At 48.8% G+C, this 8,170-nt stretch overlaps 1 protein-coding gene across 1 annotated transcript in view; it reads left to right on the top strand.

Moving 5' to 3' along the window:
• Positions 1-244: 244 nt before the first annotated feature.
• LOC105067192 (zinc finger protein 480) overlaps positions 245-8,170 on the top strand; it is a 46,184-nt gene continuing 38,258 nt past the window's right edge. Inside the window, exons 1-2 of the mRNA XM_074371065.1 lie at positions 245-1,563; positions 3,045-3,194. The gene's annotated coding sequence lies outside the window, so the exon portion shown is untranslated. The remainder of the gene's footprint in view (positions 1,564-3,044; positions 3,195-8,170) is intronic.

Genomic DNA, 8,170 nt, shown 5'->3' with positions numbered 1-8,170 from the left:
ATCTAACAATGCAGTATAGAGACTTAGAGTTGAAAGAATCTTCAACGATTTCTTTCTGTGATGGAATAAAAGAACATACAGTTTGGGGATTATATCATTTGCAGGTGAGTTATTCTCTCCACACTCTGTCCTAGGATTTTTATTTTATTTGTTATTTATTGAAGTATAGTCAGTTTACAATGTTGTGTCAATTTCTGGTGTACAGCACGTTGTTTCAGTCACACACATGCATGCATATTGTCCCAGGAGCTTTACATCACTATACCAGAGCAGTGCAATTACAAGCTGTGACCCACTAAAACCTACCCCTTCATTCATGAATATGCAGCATTACAATATTTCCTCATCTCCTCTTTTGTGCCCAAATAAAACCCATGTTACGCACCTTGATTTACCTGAAGTGAAAATAGCAATAATAAAGATGGAAAAAATTAGGAAATGACAGTTTCAGAGATAAGGTTAAAAAGCTCTTTGAGCTTGGAGTACTGTAAAATAATTTAGAAGGAACAATATACAATGGGAACTTTCTAGAGTTTCATAGTATTACAGGAGAAACATGGGCCAAAATCTACTGTGATTGAGGAAATGTCTCATGTTTTCTGTGACTGTCCCTATTGCTGCTTTAAAATTATACAAACAAAATTCCCCGTAAGCAAAATGGATTCGTGACTTTCACCAATAATAAACTTCTCCGCTAGTCTGTATTTAATGAAAAGTTCCACGATCCACTCATTCCCTTGCTTGGACTCATGAAAGTTCATGCTGAAGGGTCTTGCCAACATGGCTCGTTTGCAGTACTGCGTAATACAGAGCAATCCACCTCGTAGGAGCCCCAAATCTATCCCAGTCACTGCATCTTTTTAAAATGTGAATTGATGATATCTTTTCATTTGTGTGCCACCTGAAGTATAAAATGCCATAGTCCCCTAGTCTCAGACTCCAGGTCTTCTCCCTGAGTCTCTGCAACTGAGCCGTGATGAGTTTGGCCTCCTGGGGAAATGGGGAATAGAGAAAACTGCCCATTCTACCCAGGGAGAGTTTTGTAGTTTGTAATACAGAGACAACCGAAGTTCTCATTGAAGGAAATGTTGCTGGATCCAGTCAGGTCCCGCCTGACATTCCCCAGACGCGAGTTCCCAGACCACCGAATTGCTTCAGCCTCACTAGCAGGACTTCTGGGCAACCCGCTGGCAAACCCAGTTTTTGACTTAATCTGTTTTCAACCTGTGAAGAGGAGACATCTCAGTTTCCGACGTGTTTCACACAACTGCAAGCGTTTGTCTTGAAACTGTTACAGGCAGTTACTTAAACTAAGCAGACAGCAACCCTGCTGCACAAAGGCACTTCAGCGTTTCTAAACTTGATCAAGACATCTCCAGAGCGAGGCGGAAGGACAGCAGGCTCCGCCTGTGCCCCGTCCCCGGCTCCTCCACGCCCCGCCCCTCACCGGTAGAGCTCCGCCCAGGCCACGCCCCCAGCCGCGTGGGCTCTTTGCTGTGCCCGTGCGTCGCTTCTTACGGAACCGGAAGTGGGGTGCTCGGGTGGAAGGTCACACAGCAGACCGTAAGTTTCTCCTTTTTAGTGTAAATCTGCGCTTCGCAGTCCCCCGTAGTCCATCCTCAGGGCCTTGAAGTCACTACGGACCTTAAATCCCCACACCTGCTCCTCTGCGCCCAGTAAATTCAGACGTCGCTGTTAAAGGTCAGGGGCCGTTTCCCTTTGGGTTTAAAATCGCCCGAGGCTGGTAGCTGTCCTCGGGCTTTAGCCCTTCGGTCCACGAAGACACCACCTTTAGAGTCATCTTCCTTCTTGAAACCTCTTACTACCTCCGCCCCCCCCGGGACGTCCCCTTCCGCGAGGTGGATGGCGCTGGTTGCCCCGCTCCTGTAGGGCTGCGTCCTCTCCCGGTCCCGGGATTCTGGGGACCCCGGCCTCTCCTGAGACCCCCTGCTTCCCAGCTCCTCTGTCCTCGCGTCCTCCTCGGGCCGGTCCTTCTGCTCCGCGGGCCTCCCCTCCGTAGTCAGCCCTTCCCCCACCCCGCGTAGGGGGAGGTGACCGGGGTCAGCCGTGTTACCCCCAGTATTGTTACGCCCCACATTCCACCGCGCTGGAAAACGGTCTTTTCCAGTAGGCGGGCATCTTACTAAGTCGACATCCCTGTAAATACGTGGGCGCGGAGAATCAGGGGAAGCAGAGACAGTGACTGAGAGAGAAGAAGAAAAACTGAGGAGAAAAGGAGGGAGAACCGATGGGAACGGTGAGGATGGCTGAGGGGTTGTAAAAAGACAGTAACCTGAAAGACAGCTGTGAAAGGAACAAGCGGATAAAACAAGTTTATAGAAGTGGGGTCTGCAGGGAGATAGAATGGTGAGCAGGATAGGGCGGCAAAGCAGCAGTGGGATAGTGGGCAACACTGGTGAAGCACTGTGGGAGCCCATGTTTAGGTTAATAAATTGTAACAGACCCCAGCTGCTTGCGACCTTGAAGAAGAACAAATGTGCTTTGCTAGCAGGCGCCTGTGCATCTGCACGCCTGTGTCCTTGCCATAAAAAGCAGAGACAATGCGTTGCTTGCGTAGTTGAGGTTTTAGCCTAGGGCTGCTTCCAATGGCAAAGCCATTGTGTGTCCCTTGCTGTAAACGCAGGACACGGCTTATTTTAAGCATAGGTCCATGGTTTAGGGTTTACTCTTCTCGTATGACCTATGCCCTCGGCTATAAACGCTGGGCATGCCATCTGCTGTTAAGATAGTCTGTAATCCCCAAGACAGGGACTGGCTAGTTTGGTGGTCTGTTTTGTAATCAACTTATGCCTAAAGAGTGTACCTTGTTCCCCTCTCCTCATGTCTGTCCTGAAGATAAATTAAGCCTTTGTACTCATTGTGGATTCCATAATCTCTACCCCATCCTGTCTTTCCTTAAGCTCCTACATCCCATGACACAACTATTGGTGATTTTTCCTTTGACTGTACACAGTAAATGTGGGAGCATTTGAGAGGCTCGAGGAGTTGGTCCCCGACTCCCTCTCGCTCTCTTGACTTTCCAGAGTCTCAAGTAATTCATTCCATCTTGGTGGGACTTCTGCCAGTCAGAATGCACAACTGGTGACCCCAATGTTACTGACTACACAGCAACGGAACGGCACACTTCAGTTGGAGAGAGAAACTGCATCCGGATCCCCGTAGATTTCATCCCGGTAAGGGAACAGCAACACCCACTTGGGATAGTTGCCAACGTGCCTAGAATTCAGCGAGAGCCTTGGTTTTTATTCATTTTCTTACTATGGGTCAACAACTATGTAAGGAACAAATGATCTACCTCCGCACGTTGCAGCAGCTGCTGAAAGCAGCTCACTGCTCCATGTCGGAGGAGCAACTTATTAAAGTGTTACAAATGGTACAGGAGATTTGTCCCTGGTTTCCAGACCATGGAACAATCGATTTGGAACTCTGGGAACAGGTTGGTAAGAATTTAAAACATAGGCATCAGCAAGGGGAGAAAATCCCTGCTTCCATTTTAACTACTTGGAGTTTGGTACACACTGCTGAATGTCCCTTATACTCTTATTTGCAGAATAATTACATTGAACCTGAACCCTGTTCTTCCCCTTCCTCCCCTCCTACTACTTCGCCCCCAGTCCTTTCTGCACCGTCTGCCCCTCTTTCACAGATCAATTTGCCGCTGCCACCGCCTCCTCCTCCCTCTCCTGAGGAGTATGATTGTAAGCAAACTGCTATGGAACAATGTTTTAAAGAAGGTTTACATTTGGGAGAGCTGCATGCTTACCCGGTGATTGCGGGGCGTGGCAAGGTGTTAAGCATGAGGCTGTCCCTTTCTCGGTATTCAAGGAGCTAAAAACTAGTGTTATGGAAAATGGGACTCAGAGTTCATTTACTAAAGGTATTCTTGATACAGTTGGAAATGCATATGTTATGACTCCTTGGGACTGGAGAGCTCTTGTAAAAACTGTCTTAACGCCTGCTCAGTTTGCTATTTGGTCTTCTGAACAACATGAAGTTTCTCTTACAAGCTGCTCGTAATGCTGATGCTAATAATGGTACACCTATAGAAGTGCCTGAAGGAGCAGGTCACTGTGCTGACCCTCAGCAGCAGATCCATGTGGATAGGCTGGCTTCTAGGCAGTGTACTGATACTGCCCTCGTGGCGGGGTGTAAAGGTCCCGAAGCCAGAGCTGCCACTGGCTCCTTTGTTACCATTCAACAAGGCACCACAGACCTTATGCTGATTATATTAATTGCTTAGAACTGAGCATCTCTCACCAAGTAGAAGATCAGGAGGCAGCGAGAGTGCTCTTGCAACAGCTGGCTAATGAAAACGCTAATGCAGATTGCCAGGCAGCTCTTGCCGGTATTCGAACTCAAAACAAAAATGTAGCCAGTTATATAAGAGCTTGCCAGAATGTGCGAACTGAAACCCATCGTGCTCAGGCCCTTGCAGCTTTAATGAGATCCGCTTCTGCCGTGACCTGCTTTAAGTGTGGTAAACCTGGCCATGGTCAAAGGGAATGCTGCCAGCCCAATAAGGGAGGGCAAGGAAGTCCGCCTCAAAAATTAACCTAACAAAGACTGCCCTCCCTGCGGCAAAGGAAGACATTGGGCAAACCAGTGTCGCTCTAAATCTGATGAGGATGGCAATCTGATTTCGGGAAACGGGAAATGGGGCGCCAGCTCCCGTGCCCCAAACCCCAAGTGGAACAGTCCCACCCGGCCAGCTCAAATACAGGTCTTTCTGACCCAGCCTCCTTGGCCCAGTCCTGCGGAGACCCCTTCAGCAGTGCGTCCGCAGTGGACTTGTGTTCTACCTCAGAATTAATTCTTAAGGAACAAGATTGTATATACTCCGCCTCCACTGGAATGTCTGGCCCTTTCCCTGAAGGGACCCGGGGTCTAATCATAGGCTGCTCAGACTGATCACAGCAAGGCATTCTGGTTCTACCTCAGTTACTTGATTCTAACTTTGCTGGTGAAGTGGAAGTGCTTTTACAGCCCTCCGGACTTCACGTCCTCTCTCCAGGAACCTGGCTTGCAAAACGTCTGCTCCTTCCCCTTAAAGGGACCTTTGCCAGCCCTATAACTAGTCATCCTTTGGCTACGACAGCGCTTTACTGGGCAAAAAGGATTGAGCCTCAACAGCCTCTTGTACCGGAAAATCTAAGCAGCATAACTGTTCAAGGATTATTAGGTACGGGGGCAGGTGTCTCTGTTACCGCGCAGCACGAGCGGCCTCCTCGGTGGGAAGGATCTGTAGGCCAGTCAGTCATTGCTGGTGTTGGGGGGACAAATCTGCCAATGCAAAGTAAAAAGTCAGATGCACAGGTGCCTGCTAGCAGAGCACATTTGTTGTTCTCAAAGGTCACAAGCGGCTGGGGTCTGTTACAATTTATTAACCCAATCATGGGCTCCCACTAGGCACTTCACACAGGGAGTGGGGGGAGAAGATGAAAGACGTGGAACCATGGCCTTCAGAGCTACACGGTGCTGGGAGAGAAAGGAAAATGAGTGACTGGAGGAGCAGGAAGAGAGAGCGGGAAGACGTATAACCACCAGGGGGTGCCGGAGAATGGGGCCTACGGGAGTGTAACCCGGAGGGCAGAGAGGGAGCCGAGATGAGGCAGGGAGGCAGAAATAATGGAGATTTAGGACATTTGGAAGGGTTGGGGAGAACAGGCAACAAGATGAGGAACAAGTTGCAGAGTGGGCCAGGCCAGGTGTGGGGGAGGAAATGAGGGGAGGGGAGAAACAGCAGGAGAGCAGAGGGGAACAAAAGGAGACAGAGACAGAAAGAAATAGGGAGAGAGAGAAACTGAAATGGAAACACATAGCAGTGTGGGGAGAGGGGGAAACTAGATGCGGATGGGTGGTGAGCTGATTTTATGTGGGTGATTAAGTTGTGATGTATTGATTTTTAGCCTTAGAATCTAATTTAAAACTTGTTTGTTTAAATTATACAGATGAGGATAAGAATGACAAAACTCCTGTCTGTGAGGCTTGTGCTTTTGTAATTATTTGTATGAGAAGATAGTTTCCGTTTGCCATCCCTGCTCAGCCAGAGGGCAGTGGCTTGTTCACTCAGTTGTGGTCACTCCCTTCACGGCAGAGGACTGGGGAGAGGACACGTGGGGCAAGAAATGGCCGACTCTGTCACTACATTAAAAGGAACATTGAAAGTGGTGTGGGGTTTTTGTAATGGATTTACTTTTGTTTCTCATTTCTTTACATGTAATTCTTTTTGTAGCTTGGGATAAAAATTAGTTCATTCAGTATCTACTTTCCTGCAAATAATTATTCGCTTCTGAAATAAGATTTGGTGGTCTCCTATAATCAATTCATGTCATTCTTTTCTCAGTATGCTCTATTCTCAACTTTTTTTTCACTTTGCAGAATTCTTTAGATTAAAAAAATTTTTACAAATTGATTCTCTCTCTCTTCCCTGTTTTTACAAATGGATTCTCTTTAAGTTTGTTTCACGTTTATTTGAGGCCTGTTTGCTTTCTTCTCTTTGCCCTATGTCTTGGGAAAGTTCTTTGGTAACTAGTAAAATATATTGACCTGTTTTGATGAGTAGTTGGTGAGGATGTCATGATCCTTTATAATAACCCAGGTTTTATTGCCTCCACGTCAAACTCCCACATCGAAGATGCCCTTCTCCGTGGATTATGTTGAGTCTTTCCCATTTTCCCTCCACTGGACCTCACACAGTCTCCGTCTGCCCCCCAGGATGGCTGCGGCACCTTGTTTTGGGGTTGTGTTTAGAGGCTGTGTGTTGGGCTGAGTATTTTTCTGGGACGACCAGGGAGCTAGAGCAGATGATGAGGATGCTTCTCGTATTTCCTCTGGAAATGCCAGCTCTGGTTGATTTGTACATTCTGTGGCCGCTCAAAATAAGAACGAAAGGATGTTGTTAAGCCTAAAAAGCCCCACAGAACTGGGGTCCTTCTGCAGTGTCCCGAGGTGTCCCCATGTTTATCTGCTCCGCTGTAGCCCCCAGGTCTGCCAGGCTGCGCACTTCCAGTGACGGTTGCGACCTTGGACAGGAGCTTTGCCTCCAGCAGAGCATCTGCTGGGGTGGGGGATGCTGATTTCACCGTGTTAAGAGTGAGTAGATGGTCAGGAACCCAAGGGGGCATCAAGGAGGCCCCCCCCACTTAAAGAGCTGGTGTGTCTCCCTGTTCCCTTTGAGAGGGGAGAACAGGAGACGGTGAGATCTGGGGCCTCTCTGTCTTCGCTGAACTCAATCCAGCTCAAATGCCTTTAAAGCTCAACTCTGTGACATCCCCAGTTGCTGGCAGGTTTTCCCGGGAGGCCCAGCTTCCTGAGCTCCCTCCTGAGTGCCCAGTGTCGTTTGGGTGGCAGCTTGTTCATTTCTGTTGCAATGCCGGTGCCCACTGGCCCTGTGACTTTTAGCCCAGATGCTCAGTCTTGCATGGAGGAGAGGTAGAAAGATGAGAGAAGTGGAGGGGAGCCTGTGGGGTCTGCAGGAGGGACCTGACAGCCGGTGTGGGCATCGGGATGAGCCCCGTGAGCGGTGTGTGCACCTGTGCAAAGCATAATCGTGGGACCAAGGGATGGATGTCTTAGTTCTGGCTGGAGGACCTGGCAGTGGGTTCCTGGCTAACTGGGGGCCGCATGGAATGGTGGGGGTCACCGTGGTGTCTTAGCGCAGGTTCCCTGGGACACGGATGCTGAGACTGAGATTTGCATGCGTGGTGCTAAGAGGGTGGTTCATGATCACACCTGAGGAGCAATGAAGGCAGTGGGATTAGGCTCAGAGGAGCACTGTGCTGCAGTGTGGTTAGAAGCAAGGCCTGCGCTGAGGTCACGTGGTGCTCTGGTGCGGGAGGATGAGTAGCTTTGTCTTTGGAGGATGGATCTAGGGGTTGTCCCGTGGCATTCACACCACACAGTGACTTCTGTGGGGGCCTTTTTGGAGGGTACGACTCATCATGCGACCCACAGAGTAGTTACAGGGAAAACCCCAGAGGTCACTTTGTGGGTTACCTTCGGTATTTGGGGTTGCTAGTGAAGAAAGTTTCAGATGCACTTGGAAGGTAAAAAAAAGATAACGTGGAGTGTTTCCTTGGAAGTGTTGAAGTCTCACTGGGGCAAGTGCATCAGTGTAGACATCTATCTTTTATTATTAGATTTTAGAGGT

The sequence above is a fragment of the Camelus bactrianus genome, chromosome 9 (assembly GCF_048773025.1).
Source record: "Camelus bactrianus isolate YW-2024 breed Bactrian camel chromosome 9, ASM4877302v1, whole genome shotgun sequence".
NCBI lineage: Eukaryota > Metazoa > Chordata > Mammalia > Artiodactyla > Camelidae > Camelus > Camelus bactrianus.
This window is presented reverse-complemented; position numbering and strand designations above follow the sequence as displayed.